Consider the following 25417-nt stretch of genomic DNA (forward strand, 5'->3'; position numbering starts at 1 on the left):
GGGGGTGGGGAGAGACGGGGCGAGGGTCCGGGGGGTGGGGAGAGACGGGGCGAGGGTCGGGGGGAGAGACGGGGCGAGGGTCCGGGGGGGGGGGGGAGAGACGGGGCGAGGGTCCGGGGGGGGGGGAGAGACGGGGCGAGGGTCCGGGGGGTGGGGAGAGACGGGGCGAGGGTCCGGGGGGGGGGGAGAGACGGGGCGAGGGTCCGAGGGGGGGGGGAGAGACGGGGCGAGGGTCCGGGGGGGGGGGGAGAGACGGGGCGAGGGTCCGGTGGGGGGGAGAGACGGGGCGAGGGTCCGGGGGGGGGAGAGACGGGGCGAGGGTCCGGGGGGGGGGAGAGACGGGGCGAGGGTCCGGGGGGGGGTGGAGACGGGGCGAGGGTCCGGGGGGGGGTGGAGACGGGGCGAGGGTCCGGGGGGGGTGGTGAGAGACGGGGCGAGGGTCCGGGGGGGGTGGGGAGAGACGGGGCGAGGGTCGGGGGGGGTGGGGAGAGACGGGGCGAGGGTCCGGGGGGGGTGGGGAGAGACGGGGCGAGGGTCCGGGGGGGGGGGGGGGAGAGACGGGGCGAGGGTCCAGGGGGGGGGAAAGACGGGGCGAGGGTCCGGGGGGGGGGAGAGACGGGGCGAGGGTCCGGGGGGGGGGAGAGACGGGGCGAGGGTCCGGGGGGGGGGAGAGACGGGGCGAGGGTCCGGGGGGGGGGGGAGAGACGGGGCGAGGGTCCGGGGGGGGGTGGAGACGGGGCGAGGGTCCGGGGGGGGTGGGGAGAGACGGGGCGAGGGTCCGGGGGGGGGTGGGGACGGGGCGAGGGTCCGGGGGGGGGTGGAGACGGGGCGAGGGTCCGGGGGGGGTGGTGAGAGACGGGCGAGGGTCTGGGGGGGTGGGGAGAGACGGGGCGAGGGTCCGGGGGCGGGGGGTGGGGGGGACGGGGCGAGGGTCCGGGGGGGGGGGGGAACGGGGCGAGGGTCCGGGTGGTGGGGACAGGGCGAGGGTCCGGGTGGTGGGGACAGGGCGAGGGTCCGGGTGGGGGGGGGAGACGGGGGGAGGGGGCGAGGGTCCGGGGGAGGGGAGACAAGGCGAGGGTCCGGGGTGCGTGGGGGGGGAGACGGGGCGAGGGTCCGGGGGAGGGGTGAGAGACGGGGCGAGGGTCCGGGGGGTGGTGGGGAGAGACGGGGCGAGGGTCTGGGGGGGGGGGGGAGACGGGGCGAGGGTCCGGGGGGGGGAGACGGGGCGAGGGTCCGGGGGGGGTGGGGAGAGACGGGGCGAGGGTCCGGGGGGGGGTGGGGAGAGACGGGGCGAGGGTCCGGGGGGAGGGGAGACAAGGCGAAGGTCCGGGGGGTGTGGGGGGGAGACGGGGCGAGGGTCCGGGGGGGGTGGGGAGAGACGGGGCGAGGGTCCGGGGGGGGTGGGGAGATACGGGGCGAGGGTCCGGGGGGAGGGGAGACAAGGCGATGGTCCGGGGGGTGTGGGGGGAGACGGGGCGAGGGTCCGGGGGAGGGGTGAGAGACGGGGCGAGGGTCCGGGGGGGGTGGGGAGAGACGGGGCGAGGGTCCGGGGGGGGGTGGGGAGAGACGGGGCGAGGGTCCGGGGGGGGGTGGGGAGAGACGGGGCGAGGGTCCGGGGTGGGGGGGAGAGACGGGGCGAGGGTCCGGGGGGGGGAGAGACGGGGCGAGGGTCCGGGGGGGGTGGGGAGAGACGGGGCGAGGGTCCGGGGGGGGGTGGAGACGGGGGCGAGGGTCCGGGGGGGGTGGGGAGAGACGGGGCGAGGGTCCGGGGGGGGGTGGAGACGGGGCGAGGGTCCGGGGTGGGGGGGAGAGACGGGGCGAGGGTCCGGGGGGGGGGAGAGACGGGGCGAGGGTCCGGGGTGGGGGGGAGAGACAGGGCGAGGGTCCGGGGGGGGGAGACGGGGCGAGGGTCCGGGGGGGGGGGTGGAGACGGGGCGAGGGTCCGGGGGGGGGTGGAGACGGGGCGAGGGTCCGGGGGGGGGTGGATACGGGGCGAGGGTCCGGGGGGGTGGAGACGGGGCGAGGGTCCGGGGTGGGGGGGAGAGACGGGGCGAGGGTCCGGGGGGGGGGAGACGGGGCGAGGGTCCGGGGGGGGGGGTGGAGACGGGGCGAGGGTCCGGGGGGGGGTGGAGACGGGGCGAGGGTCCGGGGGGGGGTGGATACGGGGCGAGGGTCCGGGGGGGGTGGGGAGAGACGGGGCGAGGGTCCGGGGGGGGGTGGAGACGGGGCGAGGGTCCGGGGGGGGTGGAGACGGGGCGAGGGTCCGGGGGGGGTGGAGACGGGGCGAGGGTCCGGGGGGGTGGGGAGAGACGGGGCGAGGGTCCGGGGGGGGTGGGGAGAGACGGGGCGAGGGTCCGGGGGGGGGGGAACGGGGCGAGGGTCCGGGGGGGGGAGAGACGGGGAGAGGGTCCGGGGTGGGGGGGAGAGACGGGGCGAGGGTCTGGGGGGGTGGGGAGAGACGGGGCGAGGGTCCGGGGGGGGGTGGAGACGGGGGCGAGGGTCCGGGGGGGGGTGGGGAGAGACGGGGCGAGGGTCCGGGGGGGGGTGGAGACGGGGGCGAGGGTCCGGGGGGGCTGGGGAGAGACGGGGCGAGGGTCCGGGGGGGGTGGGGAGAGACGGGGCGAGGGTCCGGGGGGGGGTGGAGACGGGGCGAGGGTCCGGGGGGGGGTGGAGACGGGGCGAGGGTCCGGGGGAGGTGGAGACGGGGCGAGGGTCCGGGGGGGGTGGGGAGAGACGGGGCGAGGGTCCGGGGGGGGTGGGAGAGACGGGGCGAGGGTCCGGGGGCGGGGGGGGGAACGGGGCGAGGGTCCGGGGGGGGGGAGAGACGGGGCGAGGATCCGGGGTGGGGGGGAGAGACGGGCGAGGGTCCGGGGTGGGGGAGACGGGGCGAGGGTCCGGGGGGGGTGGGGAGAGACGGGGCGAGGGTCCGGGAGGGGGTGGAGACGGGGGCGAGGGTCCGGGGGGGTGGGGAGAGACGGGGCGAGGGTCCGGGGGGGGGGTGGAGACGGGGGCGAGGGTCCGGGGGGGGTGGGGAGAGACGGGGCGAGGGTCCGGGGGGGGGTGGAGACGGGGCGAGGGTCCGGGGGGGGGTGGAGACGGGGCGAGGGTCCGGGGGGTGTGGGGAGAGACGGGGCGAGGGTCCGGGGGGGGGTGGGGAGAGACGGGGCGAGGGTCCGGGGGCGGGGGGGGGGGGGAACGGGGCGAGGGTCCGGGGCGGGGGTGGGGGGGGGGAGACGGGGCGAGGGTCCGGGGGCGGGGGGGGGGAGACGGGGCGAGGGTCCGGGGGGGTGGGGAGAGACGGGGCGAGGGTGCGGGGGCGGGGGGGGGGAACGGGGCGAGGGTCCGGGGGCGGGGGGGGGAGAGACGGGGCGAGGGTCCGGGGCGGAGTGTGAGTATTTGGGGGCTGCCATCGGCCGCCTGTCACTAAAAACAGACTGGGATTTGTATACAATCGCAAAATACTGCGGATGCTGGAAATCCGAAATAACAGAAAACGCTGGAAAAACTCAGCAGGCCAGGGCAACATCCGTGGAGAGAGAAACAGAATCAACGTTTCAGGTCGAAACCCTTCTTCAGAACTGAGAAAAAAGCAGGAAAGGAAACAGATTAAAAGGCCAGTGTGGGGGCTGGGAAATGGGGGAGGGGATGAAAGAACAAAAGGGAAGGTCTGCGGGGGGTGAAGAGACATTAAGAGATACTCAAGACGAGACGAGATGGTAATAGGACAAGTTAAGGAACGAAGGATGGCTCTAGATGGGGTGGGATTTGTATCGTTGCCTGATCGTTGTTTCAGGAGTTGCTTCTAGTGAATTACTGTAAAGTGCAGTCACTAATGCGAGAAAATGTGGCAGCAATATTGCTCACAACAGAATCCACAAAGAGCAGTGAGGTGAAGGATCGGCTAATCTACATTATGGTGATGTTGTTTGAGGGATAAATATTGCCCAGGACACTTTGAAAGACGAGAGAAACGATATGGATAGTTGCCAAAGAGAAAGATCAGATCATTCATTATCCTGGGCACTTTATTGAAAATCTACCCAGATATCAAGGTGAGTGAAGATACTTTGAAAACCAGAGGAAGCTGGACTGGCCTACCAGAGTGATCTAAATACGGAATGTGGCCTAAGAGTCAAAAAGCCCCAAACAGTAACACACTCCACTTCTGTTCATAAAATCAATCAAATCAAAATCAAATCAAATCAACTTTTATTGTCATTGTTAGTGCACAAGTGCAGTACAACGAAATGTAGGCTTGCGGCTCCTGAGAGTGTACATTTAGATTAAGACATTTAAACATTCAACATACATTTGGCTTGTAGTATATTCTATAACGGATCGTTCCGTCTGTCCGTCTGTCTGTCCGTCCGTCCTTGCGCTCGAAAGTTACAGAGCGTACCTACGCGTGCGTTACCTCGAAAGAAAGCTCACCGTTCCAAAACGATGGTAAGCGTATTTACGTTTCGGCCGGACAAAAATTGCGCCCGCGGTATCCGAAAAACCTTCAACATTCCGCTCATTAGCATCTCATTATCCGCTCATTAGCGACAGAGTGACCTCGAGGTCGACCAATCGTACGCCGGGTTGCTGGCGCGTGCGGCCGGGCCCTCCTACGGTCGAGTGACGGGACGATTGACCAATCCTACGCTTTGGTGACCTGACGGTCAACCAATCGGTGCGTGTGTGGGCGGGCCTTATCGTTCTGAACTGAGGTGAGTCGCCGCCATCTTGATTCCAAACTTTTCCTTTTTCCCGCTTTCTGCGTCTTTAAAAAAAACGTTGCTTTTAAAACACATTGTTTGTTTAAAAAAAAAAAGATTTAGAAAGTAATTAACTTATCTAATCTCATTAATTTTCCTACCTTTCCCCGTTTTTCCAGGTAGGCCTCGAAGCCTCGGCCTCTCCTCCGCACCCACGCCCGAGCTAGGCACCTCCCGGCCCCAGTCAACAAGCGGCCCCCGATCGCCGCCATCTTTGTGAAGGCTGGAGGGGCGGGCCTCAGCCGAGCGCCGCTACCGCCGCCATCTTAGTAAAGGCTGGTGCGGCGGTGGCGGCACGGAGCTCCGCGGAGCAGGTGCGCGGCGGCGTCTAACTCCCCCCCCCCCCCCCCCCCCCCCCCCCCCCCCCCCACCCACCCCAGTCTGTCTGTCTCTCTCTCTCTTCCCCGCGCCTCCTGAATGCGGGGGGGAAGAGGCCCGGCGCACGCCGCATTCGGAGACTTCAACTCCGTGACAAGTAAGGAGGGTCTTCGTTCACGTTGGGCGGCGGGCGGGTTCCTCGGGTGCTGATCCCTGACGGTGTGGGGCCGGAGCCCGGCTCTTACCTTGCCCCGGAGAGCGGGCGGACGGCGGGGCCTGGAGTAGCAAATCGGGCAACACGGCAGAAGAAAAACTGAGAGCGACAGAGGGGAACAGAAGTCAGAGAGACAGAGAAATAGGGAGGGAGGAGAGGGAGAGGGGCAGGGAGGGAGAGGGGCAAGGAGGGAGAGGGAAGAGAGAGAGGGTGGGGGGAGGGAAGAGAGAGAGGGTGGGGGGAGGGAAGAGAGAGAGGGTGGGGGGAGGGAAGAGAGAGAGGGTGGGGGGAGGGAAGAGAGAGAGGGTGGGGGAGGGAAGAGAGAGAGGGTGGGGGGAGGGAAGAGAGAGAGGGTGGGGGAGGGAAGAGAGAGAGGGTGGGGGGAGGGAAGAGAGAGAGGGTGGGGGGAGGGAAGAGAGAGAGGGTGGGGGGAGGGAAGAGAGAGAGGGTGGGGGGAGGGAAGAGAGAGAGGGTGGGGGGAGGGAAGAGAGAGAGGGTGGGGGGAGGGAAGAGAGAGGGTGGGGGGAGGGAAGAGAGAGAGGGTGGGGGGAGGGAAGAGAGAGAGGGTGGGGGGAGGGAAGAGAGAGAGGGTGGGGGGAGGGAAAGAGAGAGAGGGTGGGGGGAGGGAAGAGAGAGAGGGTGGGGGGAGGGAAGAGAGAGGGTGGGGGGAGGGAAGAGAGAGGGTGGGGGGAGGGAAGAGAGAGGGTGGGGGGAGGGAAGAGAGAGAGGGTGGGGGGAGGGAAGAGAGAGAGGGTGGGGGGAGGGAAGAGAGAGAGGGTGGGGGGAGGGAAGAGAGAGAGGGTGGGGGGAGGGAAGAGAGAGAGGGTGGTGGGAAGGAAGAGAGAGGGTGGGGGGAGGGAAGAGAGAGAGGGTGGGGGGAGGGAAGAGAGAGAGGGTGGGGGGAGGGAAGAGAGGGTGGGGGGAGGGAAGAGAGAGAGGGTGGGGGGAGGGAAGAGAGAGAGGGTGGGGGGAGGGAAGCGAGAGGGTGGGGGGAGGGAAGAGAGAGGGTGGGGGGAGGGAAGAGAGGGTGGGGGGAGGGAAGAGAGAGGGTGGGGGGAGGGAAGAGAGAGGGTGGGGGGAGGGAAGAGAGAGGGTGGGGGGAGGGGAGAGAGGGGGTGGGGGAGGGGAGAGGGGGTGGGGGAGAGGGGGTGGGGGGGAGGGGAGAGGGGGTGGGGGGGAGGGGAGAGGAGAGAGGAGGGCGGGGGGAGGAGAGAGAGGGCGGGGAGAGGGTGGGGGGGAGGGGAGAGGGTGGGGGGGAGGGGAGAGGGTGGGAGAGAGGGGGAGGGGGGAGAGGGGGGTGGGGGGGAGAGGGGGTAGGGGAGAGAGGGGGTGAGGGGGTGGGGGGAGAGGGGGTGGGGGGAGAGGGGGTGGGGGGGAGAGGGGTGGGGGGGAGGGGAGAGAGGGGGGGAGGGGAGAGAGGGGGGGAGGGGAGAGAGGGGGTGGGGGGGAGAGGGGGAGGGGAGAGGGGGTGGGGGGGAGGAGAGAGGAGGCGGGGAGAGGGGGTGGGGGCGGGGAGAGGGGGTGGGGGGCGGGGAGAGGGGGTGGGGGGCGGGGAGAGGGGGTGGGGGGGAGGGGAGAGGGGGGGGAGAGGGGGGGGTGGGGGGCGGGGAGAGGGTGGGGGGCGGGGAGAGGGGGTGGGGGGGAGGGGAGAGAGGGGGAGGGGGTAGGGGGAGGGGAGAGAGGGAGGGTGGGGGGAGGGGAGAGAGGGAGGGTGGGGGGAGGGGAGAGCGAGAGGGTGGGGGGGAGGGGAGAGAGGGGGTGGGGGGAGGGGATAGAGGGGGAGGGGGGAGAGGGGGTGGGGGAGAGGGGGTGGGGGGGAGGGGAGAGGGGATGGGGGAGGGGAGAGGGGGTGGGGGGGAGGGGAGAGAGGGAGAGAGGGGGTGGGGGGAGGGGGTGGGGGGGAGGGTGTGGGGGGGAGGGGAGAGAGGGTGGGGAGAGAGGGGGTGGGGGGAGGGGAGAGAGGGGGTGGGGGAGGGGCGGGGGGGCGAGGGGAGAGGGTGGGGGGGCGAGGGGAGAGAGGGGGCGGGGGGAGAGGGGGTGGGGGGGAGGGGGAGGGGAGAGAGGGTGGGGAGAGAGGGGATGGGGGAGGGGAGAGGGGGTGGGGGGGAGGGGAGAGAGGGGGTGGGGGGGAGGGTGTGGGGGGAGGGGAGAGAGGGTGGGGAGAGGGTGGGGGGAGGGGAGAGAGGGGGTGGGGGGAGGGGAGGGAGGGGAGAGGGGGTGGGGGGGCGAGGGGAGAGAGGGGGCGGGGGGAGAGGGGGTGGGGGGGAGAGGGGGTGGGGGGGAGGGGGAGGGGAGAGAGGGTGGGGAGAGGGGGTGGGGGGAGGGGAGGGGGGGCGAGGGGGTGGGGGGGCGAGGGGGAGGGGAGAGGGGGCGAGGGGGAGGGGAGAGGGGGCGGGGAGAGGGTGGGGGTGGGGGGGAGGGGAGAGAGGGGGAGGGGAGAGAGGGGGAGGGGAGAGAGGGAGGGTGGGGGAGGAGCGGGAGGGTGGGGGGAGGGGAGGGGGTGGGGGGAGGGGAGAGGGGGTGGGGGGAGGGGATAGAGGGGGAGGGGGGAGAGGGGGTGGGGGAGAGGGGATGGGGGGAGGGGAGAGGGGGTGGGGGGGAGGGGAGAGGGGGAGAGAGGGAGAGAGGGGGTGGGGGGAGGGGTGGGGGGGAGGGGAGAGAGGGTGGGGGGAGGGGGGGGCGAGGGGAGAGAGGGGGTGGGGGGGCGAGGGGAGAGGGGGCGGGGGGAGAGGGGGTGGGGGGGAGGGGAGGGGAGAGAGGGGGTGGGGGGGGGCGGGAGGGAGGGGGGTGGGGGAGGGGCGAGAGAGGGGGGTGGGGGAGGGGCGAGAGAGGGGGGTGGGGGAGGGGCGAGAGAGGGGGGGTGGGGGAGGGGCGAGAGAGGGGGGGTGGGGGAGGGGCGAGAGGGGGGGTGGGGGAGGGGCGAGAGGGGGGGTGGGGGAGGGGCGAGGGGGGGTCGGGGAGGGGCGAGAGAGAGGGGGTGGGGGGAGGGGAGAGAGAGGGGGTGGGGGGGGAGGGGAGAGTGGGGGGGAGGGAAAGAGTGAGGGGGTGAGACAGGGAGGGAGAGCTTACCTTCTTCCTTCGCAGGGGCCCATCGGGCCAAGTTACCCCCCCCGGTCGCTCGCTCTCCACCCCCCCCCCCCCCCCAACCACCCCCCGGTCGCTCGGTGTCCCGTCCCCCCCCCCCCCCCCACGGTCGCTCGCTCTTCAACAACAACATGCCCTCAAAAGACCCTCGGCATCGCCAGGCACTTCAGCTAGTCTATCTTATCTTATCTATATATAAAGGAATCGATCTGTCTGTCCTTCTGTCTGTCTTCACGTGTGCGTCTTTCTGGCTATGCGCTCGAGAGTTATAGAGCCTACCTACACGCGCGTTACCTTCGAAGAAAGCTTACGCTTCCGGGACGGTCGTAAGCGTATTTACTTTTCGGTCGGACCAAAATTGTTCGCGCCTTATGCAAAAAACCTGCAAAATTAAACTCATTATCTGCTACTTAGCATTGATTGACTGACGTCAAGGTTCGACCAATTCTGTGCCGTCACGATTGACCAATCCTACAGTACGGTCCCCTGATGGTTGGCCAATCGGTGTGTGTGTGTGTGGGCGGGACTAATCGTTTTCATCTTGGGCATGTGGCAGCCATTGTTTCACTGCCATTACTTCAGCTTCCAGCTCAAACTACTTTGATCATCCAGCTTTGAAAAAGTTAGTATCTCTTTTAAAAATAACATAAGATTTACCAAAAACGTTTTATAAGTACTTTCACTTAAATCTTTCAAGGTATTAAAAGGTAGAAATGTTGCCCGGCAGCAGATTCACAAAGGGACACAGACAGGGCCCAAAAGCCTGGGACTCAATTTAAAATGTTGCCCGGCAGCAGATTCACAGAGGGACACAGACAGGGTCCAAAGCCTGTCACTCGATTTAAACCGCCCGGTCCAAAACAGCCCTGGCAAAGCCGGGCTCCCCCAGCTGTATTAACATAAACATAACCATAATAAAGTGCATTGGCAGATGTTCAGTAGGATGACAGCCCTGGGAAAGAAGCTGTTCCTAAATCTGGTCGTACGGGTGCGAATGCATCTGTAGCGTCTCCCAGATGGCAGGAGGGCGAACAGACTGTGGCTGGGGTGGGTAGGGTCTTTGATGATGGACCGTGACCTCCGTAAACAGCGTTTCTGGTATATGTGCTCTATGGTCGGTAGCCGGGTGCCGGTAATGCGTTGGGCAGTTTTGACTACCCGCTGCAGGGCTTTCCGGTCATAGTACCTACAGCTGCCATACCACACTGTGATACAGTTCGTCAGGATGCTCTCTATTGTGCAGCGGTAAAAGTTAGAGAGGATCAGGGGTGACAGGTTACATCCCTTCAGCCTCCTTAGGAAATATAGGCGCTGCTGGGCCTTCTTCACCAGAGAGGAGGTATTGAGGGACCAGGAGAGGTCTTCCGTGATGTGGACTCCGAGGAACTTAAAGCTGTCCACCCTTTCCACCACAGCCCCATTGATGTGGATGGGGGTGTGACTTCCGCCTTTAGACTTCCTGAAGTCCACAATGATTTCTTTGGTTTTCTTGATGTTAAGGGCCAGGTTGTTATCGGCGCACCACTTCACGAGATGCTGGACCTCCTCCCTGTAGGCTGACTCATCGTTGTTGGTGATCGGGCCTACTACCGTGGTATCATCCGCAAACTTGATGATGGTGTTGGAACCATGAACAGCCACACAGTCGTGGGTGAAGAGGGAGTAGAGGAGGGGGCTCAGCACACATCCTTGTGGGGCCCCCGTGTTCAGGGTCAGGGGGGGTGGAGGTGTGGTTACCTAATTTGACAGACTGGGGTCTGTTTGTTAGGAAGTCCAGGGTCCAGTTGCAGAGGGAAGTGTTCAGGCCAAGAGTTTGGAGTTTGGTGGCCAGCTTGTTGGGGACGATAGTGTTGAATGCTGAGCTGTAGTCTATGAACAGCATTCTGATGTAGGTCTCCTTACCATCTAAGTGATTCAGTGCCGAGTGTAGAGCAGTTGTGATTGCATCCTCCGTTGATCTGTTTGCACGATAGGCAAACTGGTGTCGGTCAAGAGAGGCGGGAACACTGGCTTTGATGTGAGCCAGGACCAGTCTCTCGAAACACTTCATTATGATGGGTGTGAGTGCGACAGGTCGATAGTCGTTCAGGCACGTCACAGCCGTTTGTTTTGGCACAGGAATAATGGTAGCGGTCTTGAAGCATGTAGGGACTACTGCCTGGGCCAATGACAGATTGAAGATGGCGGTGAAGACATCAGCCAGCTGATCAGCACATTCCTTGAGTACCCGTCCAGGGATGCTATCCGGTCCAGCAGCCTTTCGTGTGTTCACTCCGCGTAGAACAACCCTTACGTCAGAGGTCGACCGAGTGAGCACCTGGTCTTCCGGGGGTGGCAAGGCTTTGGTAGCCAGCTCCCTGTTGTCCCTGTCGAAGCGAGCGTAGAAGTTGTTAAGCTCCTCCGGAAGCGAGGCATCGCTAACCGGGGGGCTGGTGTTTTTGCCCTTGTTGTCAGTGATGGACTGGATGCCTTGCCATGTGCGCCGGGGGTCCGAGTTGTTGCGGAAATGATCCTCTATCCGCAGTGTCTGTTTCCTTTTGGCAGTCCTGATCCCCTTCTTTAGGTTGGTCCTAGCTGCACTGTAAGCCGCCGCGTCGCCAGATTTAAATGCTGCGTCGCGTGCTTTCAACAGTGAGCGGACCTCTCCGTTCATCCAGGGTTTCTGGTTGGGGTATGTCCTGATATTTTTATGGGTCGTGACGACCTCGCCACAGCTGTTAATGTAGAATAGCACTGTGGATGCGTATTCCTCGATGTCATTATGGGCAAACATGCCCCAATCAGTGCGTTCGAAGCAATCCTGAAGCTCCGATACTGCCCCCTCTGGCCATACTTTCACTGATCTCACTGATGTTCTCCCTCTTTTGATGAGCGGTTTGTATGCCGGGGCTAGAAACAGGGAGAGGTGGTCAGACTTCCCAAGGTGGGGGCAGGGAATGGCCTTATAAGCGTCTACAATGCTTGTGTAGACTTGATCCAGAGTGTTCTCCCCTCTTGTGGGGCAGGAAACATTCTGGTGGAATTTCGGTAGTACAGTTTTTAGGTTTATGTGATTGAAGTCCCCCGCGACGATAAAAGCTCCGTCTGGGTGCGCAGTTTGTTGTTCGCTGATGGCCCTGTAGAGGTCCTTCAGTGCTAGTTTGGCATTAGCGTGTGGTGGGATGTAGACCGCAGTGATGATAACAGCCGTGAATTCCCGAGGCAGGTAGAAGGGTCTGCACCTTACCATGAGGAATTCCAAATCAGCCGAGCAGGATCTATCGATTATGTCAGTGTTAGTGCACCAGGCATTGTTAGTGTAAATGCACAAACCGCCTCCCTTGTCGGCGCGGAAGACCGTGCGTCCTTCTAGTTGGATGGTGGTGTCAGGGATGCCGTTGTTCAGCCAGGTCTCTGTGAAACCTCCATCGCCATGTTAAACCTCCATCGCCAGTGTGGGCCAAACTCTCGCAAAGACTTTGAAATTAAAGGCGCTATCGTCAGGGTCTGAATTCCGCACCAGTCCCTGGTTGTGACGTCACTTGGTGTGCAGCCATTTACTAGCTGTTGTGGGATAGGAAGGGTGGAGATTTAACCCTGGAGGGAGCTAGCCTGAAGGTGAGTTATTGAGTGCGACGTGTCTATGGGTTTGTGGCGGCAGTGATTAGGAGTCAACCTGCGGGAGAAGCTTGAACTTCAGCCGGATTTACAGTTAGACACTTGGCTATAAAGAGCTCGCGTTAGCAGGAACATTGCAACCAATAACATTTATCTGATCCAGTCCTGTCCCGTCCACGAGGTACTGCCAAGGGCAGCAGTAGAGTTCTTCAAGCACTGGAGCAGGCTCTGGTGGCAATGTGCTCTTGGATTTGCTGTACAGCCTTCTGCATGCAGTGTAACGCAGAGCAGAATGTACATAGAAACATAGAAGATAGGAGCAGGAGTAGGCCATTCGGCCCCTCGAGCCTGCTCCGCCATTCAACGAGATCATGGCTGATCATCCAAATTCAGTACCCTGTCCCTGCCTTCTCCCCATATCCCTTGATCCCTTTAGCCTTAAGAAATATATCCAACTCTTTCTTGAATATATTTAATGAATTGGTCTCTATCGGCCTCTGTGGCAGAGAATTCCACAGGTTCACCACTCTCTGGGTGAAGAAATTCCTCCTCATTTCAGTCCTAAATGGCTTACCCCTTATCCTTAGACTGTGACCCCTGGTTCTGGACTCCCCGACCATCATAAACATCCTTCCTGCATCTAGTCTGTCCAGGCCTGACAGAATTTTATAGGTTTCGATGAGATCCCCTCTCAATCTTCTAAACTCCAGTGAGTATAAGCCCAATCGAAAACTCTCCATTGGTTGGAATCATACCTAGCACAAAGGAAGTTGGCTGTGGTTGTTGGAGGTCATTCATCTCAATCACATGACATCACTGCAGGAGTTCCTCAGGGCAGTGTCCTAGGCCCAACCATCTTCAGCTGTTTCATCAATGACCTTCCCTCCATCATAAGGTCAGAAGTGGGGATGTTCGCTGATGATTGCACACTGTTCACCATGCGAGACTCGTCAGATACTGATGCAGTCCGTGTCCATATGCAGCAAGACCTGGACAACATTCAGACTTGGGCTGACAAGTGGCAAGTAACATTCGCACCACACAAGTTCTAGGCAATGACCATCTCCAACAAGCGAGACTCTAACCATATCCCCTTGACATTCAATGGCATTACCATCGCTGAATCCCCCACTATCAACATCCTGGGGGTTACCATTGATCAGAAACTGAACTGGACTAGCCATATAAATACTGTGGCTACAAGAGCAGGCCAGAGGCTGGGAATTCTGCGGCGAGTGTCTCACCTCCTGACTCCCCAAAGCCTTTCCACCATCTACAAGGCACAAGTCAGGAGTGTGATGGAATACTCTCCACTTGCCTGGATGAATGCAGCTCCAACAACACTCAAGAAGCTCGACACCATTCAGGACAAAGCAGCCCGCTTGATTGGCACTCCATCCACCACCTTCAACATTCACTTCCTCCACCACCGGCGCACTGTGGCTGCAGTGTGTACCATCTACAAGATGCACTGCAGCAACTCGCCAAAGCTCCTTCAACAGCACCTTCCAAACCCACGACCTCTACCACTTAGAAGGACAAGGGCAGCAGACGCATGGGAACATCACCACCTACAAGTTCCCCTCCAAGCCACACACCATCCTGACTTGGACCTGTATCGCCGTTCCTTCACTGTCGCTGGGTCAAAATCCTGGAACTCCCTTCCTAACAGCATTGTGGGTGTACCTACACCATATGGACTGCAGCGGTTCAAGAAGGCGGCTCACCACCATCTTCTCAAGGGCAATTAGGGATGGGCACTAAATGCAGGCCTAGCCAGCGACGCCCACATCCCATCAATGAATTAAAAAAAAAAAAAAAAATCTCTCCTCATACATCATTCCTGCCATCCCAGGTATTAGCCTGGTGAATCTTCGCTGCACTCCTTCCATGGCAAGAACATCCTTCCTCAGGTAAGGCGACCAAAACTGCGCACACTACTCAAGGTGCGGTCTCACCAAGGCCCTGTACATTACAGGAAACTTTTTTTTATCCGGGACCGGCGTGGTGTCGGTTGATCAAAAAGTCCGGATTACAGAGAGGTATACTTACCAAGGTACGAGAGCCCCGTACACGGCCACAGGTGCAGGAACCCTGGTTACACGGCCACTAATATGAAGTAAAACTTACCTGAACCTACTCCTGAATTTTGCCGGTTAAGAGAGATTTCCGGTTATTTAGGTGCCGGTAAATCGAGAGTTTCCTGTACTATCATCAGTAAATGCAATCGGTCCCTATTAAACTCAAATTTCCTGAAGTGTTTTGAAGCTATGGATCCTCCAGCTTCGAATGTCAATGTGGACCGTTTTCACATCAATGACTCGGCTATAAGAGCCCGAGGTGAAGGGTCAAGAGCCATAGTTCAGGCCATTAACAAGGTGTGAAAGAAGTGAATGGTATAATGACGAGGTGAGGCTAAGCTCGAGTAATCTGACTGGCTCCCTGCTGCACTGTTTGGTTGCGTGCAGACTCCGAGCGAAGCTACAGTCTTAATTATCGAACTATTTCTACTTGGGCAACATTCGGTGCAGATTTTCCTGTAGCACTGAAGAGCTCTGAGAGACTGGAAGGCTCGCTGACAGTTTTTGGTGTTTTTTTTATCCCTGTGCTCTGACCGATTTCTCTTTTTGTTTAGGTCGGGCTTTTTCAGACTGACGGACCATGGGATGGCCGAGATTTCCTCCTGCAAGCAGAAAGGCTTCCACCCACATCCCAAGGACCCGCCTCTCTTCAACGTAAGTGGCGCTTGCTGCGTGCAGCTTTCTGAAAGGAAACAAAAGTATTTTTTGCAACAGAAAACTTGTGATTATCCAAGGCAGTAATTGACTACTCAATGGTTCTTTATTCCTCACCCTCCGTACGCGGTAGATATTCAGCATCGCTTGATAGTTTCCGGTAAACGTTCAAACATACACTTGAAAATACCGTAGAGTTGCAGCTGGGCAGGATAGCAGTCTCCGACTCCCGCGTCATTGAACCAAAACCATCGCACCAGCCCACTCTTCCCAGCAAAGGGTTCTTTGCTCCTTGCAATGGACCTGATGTGATCAACGTTACAGACTGTCTCCATCCTCTGTACAGGAATGGGTTAGATTAGTCGACAGCGTACTGAACATTCGCTTCATTTGTTCAGCCCAGATCTTATGAGCGTTTTCCTGCTTTCAATGGAGCACAGCATCAGGCAAATAAGGTCCAGAAATGATCTGACTAAGCGAGACATTTAATAAAGGCAAAGATCTGCTCTGGTTGTACGGTAACGTCAGTCCGTGCTCCTGACACCACAAGTAAAGCAGGGAAGGCCCCCACCCCCGTGGGCCTCCACGACCCTCCCCCCGCAGTGGCCCTCCGAGACCCCCCATACCCAGTCAGGTGACCGGGAACCCACACTGGCACTGTGTGGTGCCAGGGACTCTGACTTCAGTTAACTCTGGGGATTCACTAATGTCGGCTGACTGCTGCCCTCAGTGCTCAGAGAGCACGGGCACTGGTCATGGGCCGGAATTTGCCTGCGTTATATTGTGTCCTTTCAGCCGGAGGGATTACTGCCGATCGCTGACCAATGTCCTAACAAGTTGCATTGCGTATAACCACTTTCATTAATCTCTCTCCACCTGTGTTTTTCAGGCGTGCTCACATGTTTCTGTAACGGAGACGAGCGTTACAATGCTGGACCTCCGGTGATTGGTGCCTTGTCTTCTGAGCGTCTTTGGTTTCCATAGAAACCACTAACCACGATGTCACTGTCTTCAGTACCACAGGCCGAGGACTCTGCAGATCTCACACTTCCGAACCGGCCGCACTTTCTTTGTTGATTGAGGAGTTTTTGATTTGAATGTAATTATTCTAAAATACTACTTAATATGTTGTCAGTTCCAAACACTCTCTTGTACAGAAAGCGGGGACTGCCTTTATTTAAAATCCTGCACTGCTGCACCTAACCTATCGAAACACGGGAGATGAAGTAAGATGCCTGTCGATGCTTTTTTTTGTTAAATCTCACTGCACTTTGACCTCTCTTAACCTTATTTGGCCAAATTATTGTCGTTTTGCACATCAATAAACCAAGTATGGCCATTTGGTTTCTTGATTTTTGTCATTTCCTCGCCACCTCGCGCAGTTTTGCTCAGATGCCTTGCGATTGGCCTATGATCTGTGTCTTGCACATATTTTGAGTTCTGCTTAATAATCTAACTGAACCATGTTGGGGAGTAAGTGTTCGGAATGAGCATATGCCAGCTGGGATACCGCGACTATTTTCTTAGCTTTAAACCATTTTAAAATCGCTAACGCCTGACATCACCTCTGAACGGCCTAGCTCTAGTTTTAAGGTTGTGCCCCCTTGTTCTGGACACCCTCCAAACCCCAGAAAGGGAGGGGGGGGGGGGGGGGAACTTGCATTTATATAGCGCCTTTCACAACCACCGGACATCCCAAGGCGCTTTTCAGCCAATGAAGTACTTTTGAAGTGTAGTCACTGTTGTAATGTAGGAAACTCGGCAGCCAATTTGCGCACAGCAAGCTCCCACTAACGACAAAGTGATAATGATCAGATGATCTGTTTGTGATGTTGATTGAGGGGTAAGTACTGGCCCGGACACCAGGGATAACTCCCCTGCTCTTGTTTTGAAATAGTGCCCTGGGATCTTTTACATCCACCTGAGCGAGCAGACGGGGCCTCGGTTTAACATCTCATCTGAAAGACGGTAGCTCTGACAGTGCAGCACTCCCCCAGTACTGCACTGGAGCGTCGGCCTAGATTTTTGTGCTCTGGTCCCTGGAGTGGGACTTGGACCCACGACCTTCATGGCTCAGAGGTGAGAGTGTTACCAACCCAGCCACAGCTGACATCAGAGGAAATAGTTTCTACCCTATCAAATCCTCTTATTAGTTCAAACACTAGGTTCTTGACCAGAAAGGCTCATTGTAAGGGCTCTTAATGATTGGAACAGAACACTTTCCATTTCGAGCACCCAGTGTGAACAGTGAGCAGTTCCAGGTGAGATACAGAGCAAAGCTCCATATGCCCTACCTCTAGCTCAGAGTGTACCCCTTATTACACCAGTACAACACTTTTCTATTCTGCACACCGGCCATCATATTGCCTCTTCGAGTGAGGTTACCAGTTGTGTGCTGAGGGTCCATTCCCACCAGCAACTGGATTGAGACTGCCAAACTCATTTTACATTTGAACCCTGCCCGCATCATCAGGCAGAGAGCACCATCATGGCATCAGGCCTGGGCTGGATTTGAGACCAGGTCTTCAAGGTGAAAAGCCAGAGTCTAACCCACTGCATCACCCAGTTGTCCACTGGTGGGAGGTATAATGAAATAACAACAGAAAATGCTGGAAATACTCGGCAGGCCGGGCAGCACCCGTGGAGAGAGAAACAGAGTTAACGTTTCAGAACTGGAAAAAGCTGGAAAAGTAACATATTAAGCAGGTGCAGAGACAGTTGGGGGGGGGGGGGAATTGAAAGAACATACTGTGAAAATGTTGCAAATGGGAATGGCAAAATCACACAGCATGAAAAATGGGAGCAGGGATTATTATCTGAAATTGTTGAACTCGATGTTGAGTCCAGAAGGCTGTAAAGTGCTAATCGAAAGATGAGGTGCTGTTCCTCGAGCTTACGTTGAGCTTCATTGGAACAGTGTAAAAGGCCGAGGACAGTGAGGTCAGAGTGGGAGTGAAGCGGAGAACATAACATAAGAAATAGGAGCAAGAGTAGGCCATACGGCCCCTCGAGCCTGCTCCGCCATTCAATAGGATCATGGCTGATCCGAACCTAGGCTCACGTCCACTTCCCTGCCCTCTTCCCGTAACCCCTAATTCCCTTATCAGCTAGGAAACTGTCTATCTCCGTTTTAAATTTATTTAATGTCGCAGCTTCCACAGCTCTCTGAGGTAGCAAATTCCATAGATTTACTACCCTCTGAGTGAAGAAGTTTCTCCTCATCTCAGTTTTGAAAGGGCAGCCCCTTATTCTAAGATTATGCCCTCTAGTTCTAGTCTCACCCATCAGTGGAAATTAAAGTGACAAGCGACTGGAAGCTCAAAGTCACGCTTACAGACTGAACGGAGGTGTTCCGCAAAGCGGTCACCCAATCTGCGTTTGGTCTCCCCAATGGAGAGGAGACCGCATCGTGAGCAGCGAATACAGTATGGAGGTATAATGATGTCCCAGACAGCAACCTAGGTTCTTGCACAGTAGGCCTGTACACTTGAACAGGTGATGCACCCGGGCTGTTAAACTTCAACCCTGCAAAACTCACCAGATTCATGAAGTGCAGGGATGCGCACTCTCTGTGGGTACGTACCAGAAAGGGCCTCAGCACAGCCACCATATTGGTTGTACCTCTTGGTTTTGACACTGCATTTAGGAATTTGCATCTGGTTATCGCTGGTATCTTGGCTGGTGGGGGTGACCAGGGACCAGGTGGGAATTGACTTCAGAACAGAGGAGGTCACTCCTCTTGCCCTGTAAAATCAACTTCCAAATTATTGTACTCGCCTTCAAATCTCTCTGGTCTTGCTCCTCCTTGCATATACCCTTCACTCCTTTGACTGCTTCTCATTCTCCACCCCACCATTGATGGCCGCTCCTTAAGCTGCAGTGCTCCCATTCTCTTGCTCCTTCTAAAAAGCCTCCTGTTTTGCCAATCTTTCACGCCCTCCTTATCTGCTCTCTCCCGATTCTCGATGACTACTGCTCTGCAAAAGGCTTAGATCTCTCACTGTGCTTGAGCACCATAGAAATGTAAGTTGGTGGTGACTTGTTTAGCATTGCAAGATACGGGACTCTCTCAAAGACTTTGGCAAATTACCATTACTTTTCATATCTCCAAAGTGCACAAGATCAGAGTTCGGTAACTGCCTAAAATAGGTTACAAAATCACAGGGTAATGGCCAAACCAAATGCCATATTGGGTATCATGGCTTAGGTCAGAACTTTCAAGGTGATGGATAACTTAAGAGTTAACAGCAGCTTCCATAAAGTGAGAATAACAGGAAAATATGGTATTTAAGTATGAGCCTTGGACCGATGGTTGCACACCTGCATCGAAATCAGAAGGTCGTGGATTCAAGTCCCATTCCAGATACTTGAGCACTTAAGCCAGGCTGACATTCCCAGTGAATGACTGAGGGAGTGCTGCATTGTCGGAGGGGCAGTACTGAGGGAGCTCTGCATTGTCGGAGGGGCAGTACTGAGGGAGCGCCGCACTGTCGGAGGGGCAGTACTGAGGGAGCTCTGCATTGTCGGAGGGGCAGTACTGAGGGAGCGCCGCACTGTCGGAGGGGCAGTACTGAGGGAGCGCCGCACTGTCGGAGGGGCAGTACTGAGGGAGCGCCGCACTGTCGGAGGGGCAGTACTGAGGGAGCGCCGCACTGTCGGAGGGGCAGTACTGAGGGAGTGCCGCACTGTCGGACGGGCAGTACTGAGGGAGCCCCGCACTATCGGAGGGGCAGTACTGAGGGAGTGCTGCACTGTCGGAGGGTCAGTGCTGAGGGAGCGCCGCACTGTCAGAGGAGCAGTACTGAGGGAGTGCTGCACTGTCGGAGGGGCAGTACTGAGGGAGCGCTGCACTGTCGGAAAGGCAGTACTGAGGGAGCACTGCACTGTCGGAGGGGCAGTACTGAGGGAGCGCTGCACTGTCGGAGGGGCAGTACTGGTGGTGTGCTGCACCGACGGAGGGGCAGTACTGAGGGAGTGCTGCACTGTCGGAGGGTCAGTACTGAGGGAGCACTGCACTGTCGGAGGGGCAGTACTGAGGGAGTGCTGCACTGTCGGTGGTGCGGTACTGAGGGAGCCCTGCACTGTCGGAGGGGCAGTACTGAGGGAGTGCTGCACTGTCGGAGGGGCAGTACTGAGGGAGTGCCGCACTGTCAGTACTGAGGGAGCGCTGCACTGTCAGAGGGGCAGTACTGAGGGAGCGCTGCTCTGTTGGAGGGGCAGTACTGAGGGAGTGCTGCACTGTCGGAGGGACAGTACTGAGGGAGCAGTTTAGCGTCTCATCCAAAAGACAGCACCTCCGACAGTGCAGCACTCCCTCAGCAGTACACCGGAGAGTCAGCCTAAAATTTTGTGTTCAAGTCTCTGGCGTGGAACTTGAACCCACAACCTTCCGACTCAGAGGCGAGGATGCTACCCACTGAGTCACAGCTGACATAAGAAGGAAGTTGACTTGAACGAAGGTAGAAATGAAGAGAGCTCTCTATTATGTCCGTGTATAATTGAGACACGGACTACAGGAGTCGATTATAACAAGTCTTTACTGAATGGAGACAACCTGGAAACTGAAAACTACAGAAGCCTGCTAGGGCCTTTTATACAGGGGTGGTCACTGCCGGTACTGCAGTCTGAGACCAGTTATTCCCTTAAAGGTACATACACAACAATTCCTCCCCTTTTAGATAAACAGTACATAACATTCATTTAACAACTAAATAATAACTAATTACAATTACATTTGCTAGATACATTGGTAGAAGTTAAGCAATTATAAGTTCAGTCTTTGAGGAGGCTTCCTGATTCTGTCTGGATAACGCCTCTTTGGGATATCAGGTTCTTCTGGCAAGGTTGAGTCGGGATCAATGTCGTTGTTTGGTTCGTCTGCTTCCAATATCACCGATTCTGCGGTAGATGCAATTGGTACTTCGGTTTCATCGCCAGGTGTATCAGATCGTGGTGTGGAGTTGACGTTTTCCAGTGACTCTAGAATCTGGTCAGCATGGCGTCTTACAATGCTCTCTCCAACGTCCACGGTATACATGAGAGGTCCTTGCCGTGTACAGATCGTTCCTGGCTGCCATTTCTCTGTGCGGTAGTCCCGGGCCAAAACTGGTTGACCTATCTTAAAACTCCTGGTCGGCCTTTCATTCATATTCTGAAACTGCCTGTTCTCCACATCTCTTCTGACGTTTGGCTTAACCAAATCCAAGCGGCATCGTAGTCTTCGATTGAAGAACATCATGGCTGGAGTTTGGTTGGTAACCGCATGTGTCGCATTCCGGTAGGCAAACAAGAAGTTATCCACCTTGTGTTGTAGGGGTATATCTTCATTACACATTGCCTTGATAGCCTTCTTGAATGTTTGAACAAACCTCTCGGCCAATCCATTAGTGGCTGGATGATATGGGGCGGATGTGTAATGCTTAACACTATTGTTCTTTAAGAACCTCCGGAACTCTTCAGACACAAACTGTGGTCCATTGTCAGAGCAAATCTGTTCAGGCAGCCCATTCCTGGCGAATATGGTTCCTAAGACTGTGATAGTTTTTTCTGTGGTGGTTGAGGACATTTTTATTACCTCTGGCCACTTTGAATGTGCATCCACCGCAATTAAAAACATCGAGTCCATAAAGGGACCAGCAAAATCAATGTGCACCCTTTGCCATGGAGATGAGGGCCACTCCCATGGATGTAGAGGGGCTTGTGGTGGGGCGTTTTGGACCTTCTGGCATCCTGTACAGCTCTTGGTCATCTCTTCGATTTCTCTATCGATTCCCGGCCACCACACAAATGCTCTGGCTAAGTTCTTCATTTTTACCCCTCCCAGATGACCCTCATGAAGCTCATTGAGCACTCTATCCTTCAATTTGGGTGGAATTACTACTCTGGATCCACACATCAAGGTTCCTCTGCACAATGACAGCTGTTCTCTTCTCGGCGAGAATGCTGGCAGCAGTGGTTCGCCATGTGCTGGCCATCCCTTCACCGTTAAATCATAGACCCAGGAGAGTGTCGGGTCATTTCGTGTTTCCTTTTCTATGTTTGCATTCATCACAGGGAGACATTCGACTATAGTCGAGTGGAATAACTCCACTGGATCCACTGCCAGTTCTTCTTCCACCGTTGGCAACGGTAGCCGCGACAATCCATCAGCATTCCCATGCTGTTTAGTTCCTTTGTACTCGATGTCATATTGGTGTGCCCCTAGGAAAAGGGACCACCTCTGTAGCCGTTGTGCCGTCATTATCGGTACGCCCTTCTGAGGGTTGAAAATGGAGACGAGAGGTTGATGATCAATTAGTAGAGTAAATTTCTGACCGTGCAGGTAGTGATTGAACTTCTTCACCCCCCACACCAGGCTGAGGGCCTCTCTGTCAATCTGGGCGTAGTTACGCTCGGCTGAAGTTAACGAGCGTGACGCAAAAGCTATCGGCCTCTCTGAACCATCAAGGAATTTATGTGACAGTACCGCCCCAATGCCGTAGGGAGACGCATCACACGCCAGTCTTATCGGTAGTGATGGGTTGTAGTGAGCCAATACTTCTCTTGAAGTGATTAGGTCCTTACTCTTCTGAAAGGCCCGCTTACATTCACCGCTCCATTTCCATGCTACTCCCGTTCATAGTAGGGCGTTCAGTGGATGCAGAATTGTGGACAAATTCAGCAAAAACTTACGGTAGTAATTCACCAATCCGAGGAATGACCTCAGTTGCGACACATTTTCAGGCGCTGGAGCCTTAACTACCGCTTCAATTTTGTCAGGGGACTTATGCAACCCCTCTTCATCAATCACGTGGCCACAATACGATATCCGTTTCTTAAAAAACTCGCACTTGGGGCGATTGGCTCGTAGCCCATGTTCACGTAGTCTAGTGAGCACCTGCTCTAGGTTGGCAAGGTGTTCACTGTCATCTTCACCTGTCACTAGGATGTCGTCCAAGTAACACTGAGTCCCCGGAATCCCTTGCAGGACTTGTTCCATCGCTCTTTGCCATATCGCCGGAGCTGATGCTACTCCGAATACCAGTCGATTATACTGGTAAAGACCTTTGTGAGTGTTTATCGTGAGATACTTCCTAGAGGATTCTTCAACCTCCATCTGCAAATATGCTTGTGCTAGGTCAATTTTTGTAAAATGCTTCCCTCCAGATAGTGAGGCGAAGATATCTTCTATCCTTGGAAGAGGATATTGTACTGTGTGAAGGACTGGGTTCACTGTCACCTTGAAGTCGCCACAGATGCGAACCTTCCTTGGCTCCTCAGACTTATTGTTTAACGTTTTCTTCATGACAGGAACGATGGGTGTCGCCCACTCGCTCCAGTCTACCTTAGATAACACGCCTGCATTCTCCAGATTCTCCAGCTCTGCCTCGACGGCTGGGCGAATTGCATATGGTACCGGTCTTGCTTTGAAAAACTTGGGAATTGCATTCTCCTCTATTTTTATCGAGGCGGTTACGCCTTTAAGAGTGCCCAGTTCTTGTTGAAATACCTCTTTGTCGTCAGCTAAGATTGTTGACAATCGTCCAGGAGTGACGTCGTCATCCTTTTTACCAGCCACCGTCAGTGCCTGAATGGAGTGCCAGTCTAAACTTATCTTTCTGATCCATTCACGTCCCAATAACGGTGGTCCACCATCTTGCAGAATGTAGAGATACAATTTCCGTATTTTCTTGCCGTTGTATTCGACAGGCACCCTTATTTTTCCTCTGGGGTATACTTTTTGCCCCGTATACGTCCTCAAGACAATGGATGTCTCTCTCAAGGGTATGTGTGAGAATAGCCGCTCGTAGTCTCGTCAATTCATGACGGTTAGAGCTGATCCTGTATCCAATTCCATTTGGACTTGGGACCCTGCTGTCGTGAGGGTGACCCAAATGGTTCGGTGATCCTCTTTTGCGATTACGTTGTGAAGTTTGAGACAGCTTAGTCTCTTGTTCCCGGATTCACTATCGCTCATCTGGTCTTTGGAACTACTGTCCGTCATCTTTTGTACTTTCCTGTACGGTTCCTTAGTAGCCTTTTTGTTGTCGTTGGTCTTCTTCCCAGACCTGCAAACTCGTGCAATGTGTCCCATCTTTCCGCATTGCCTGCATATTTTGTCCTTGGACCAGCAGTCCTTCTGGTCATGGTTTGTTCTGCCGCAGCGATAACATTTTGCAAATCCCCCTGTCATTTCGTGGGTGCCGTATTCCTGTGGCTTTTGTTGTATTTCCGCAGCTCCCCTTGCTGTTGCTTTGTACGATACTGCCACACTGAAAGCCTTATCTAGCGTCAGCTCTTTCTCTGAGAGTAACCTCTTCTGGGTTCCTTCACTCAGGAGTCCACAGACAAATTTGTCCCGTAAGGTATCTGCCAGTCCTGCTCCGAACTGGCAGTGCTTTGATAGCTTGCGTAGTTCCGTAAGGTAATCAGCATTGCTCTCATTTTTATGCTGATTTCTCCTGTGGAATTTAAATCTTTCTGCTGTCAGCAGCGGTGTAGGATTTAGGTGTTCCTATAGGATAGCAACAATTTTGTTAAAACTCTTCGCCTTCGGTTTGGCTGGAGTAATCAGGTCCCGCAATAGGCCGTACGTTCTTGCGCCCATTAAATTTAGCAATACCGATGCCTTTTTCTCATCGGCTATTTCGTTTGCCTCGCAATATACCTCGACTCTTTCCACATACGTGGTCCAGTCTTCTATTGCATTATCGAAGGCAGTGATATCGCCAGTCTTTGGCATCTTGAAAATCTAAGATGGCGCCTCCTGCGCTTTTCCTTCGTCCCCGATGGATCAAAATGGCGCCTCCCGCGCTTTTCCTTCTTCCCCGCCGAGTTAAGATGGCGCCTCCCGCGCTTTCCTGCCGCTGCCACTGCTGCCAACGCTATTGCTGGCGATTATATTTATTTTACTATCCTGTAATGGCGACGCCCTATGGTCTTCGCGCCTCCCCGATCGCTGCTGCCAACGCCGCTCTCCGCAGTATTTTTATTTTTCTATCGCGCTTCAATTTTTGCTCCGTTAATTGAAGAACCGTTCCCGTCATGGAGTGGACCCTCTGGGACACTTCCCTCCCTCTTCTTAGGTCCGAATGCTGCCCGGCTTCGAAGCACTGGCCGCGCCCTGTGTGCTCCACCCTCTCTCTCTTTGCTTCCCGACTTGCTGCCCGGCCCCGTTGCAGAGCCACCCGATCGAGCTCTAGCCCGCCGCAGCCCAGGAAGGATCAGTGCACTACCTGCCACCAGCCCGATTAGCTGGGAAACCACAGACTGGAAAACCAAGCCTGGCTCTCGACAGTCTCTCCTGCACTTTTCAATTCGATGATTTGGAGGGCGGTTGCCCACGGTCGATGCCCGTTTCTCGAGTTCCTTTGGATTATTATTTTTTTTTCTTTCTTCTGGCTTCGACCTTCAATAACGTCATCTGAGGTGGGTGCTGCCGAGTTGCAGGTAAGTTCGTTTCTTACTTGTCGCCAGTATTATGTCCGTGTATAATTGAGACACGGACTGCAGGAGTTGATTATAACAAGTCTTTACTGAATGGAGACAACCTGGAAACTGAAACTACAGAAGCCTGCTAGGGCCTTTTATACAGCGGTGGTCACTGCCGGTACTGCAGTCTGAGACCAGTTATTCCCTTAAAGGTACATACACAACACTCTCGACCAGGAAATGCTGGAGGACGTTTAGCCTATGGTGTGATTGGAATCACTAAAGAATTAAATGAATAT

The 25417-nt window shown here is 56.8% G+C and overlaps 1 long non-coding RNA gene across 1 annotated transcript; it reads left to right on the top strand.

Moving 5' to 3' along the window:
• The first annotated feature begins 10097 nt into the window (after positions 1-10097).
• Positions 10098-16047, top strand: LOC147098081 (uncharacterized). Its single transcript, XR_015074264.1, has 2 exons — positions 10098-14708; positions 15598-16047. It is a non-coding gene; the product is annotated as an uncharacterized LOC147098081 (long non-coding RNA).
• Positions 16048-25417: the final 9370 nt, after the last annotated feature.

Source organism: Somniosus microcephalus, chromosome 30 (genome assembly GCF_052327205.1).
Source record: "Somniosus microcephalus isolate GS21.2 chromosome 30, FLI_Smic_1.0, whole genome shotgun sequence".
Lineage (NCBI taxonomy): Eukaryota > Metazoa > Chordata > Chondrichthyes > Squaliformes > Somniosidae > Somniosus > Somniosus microcephalus.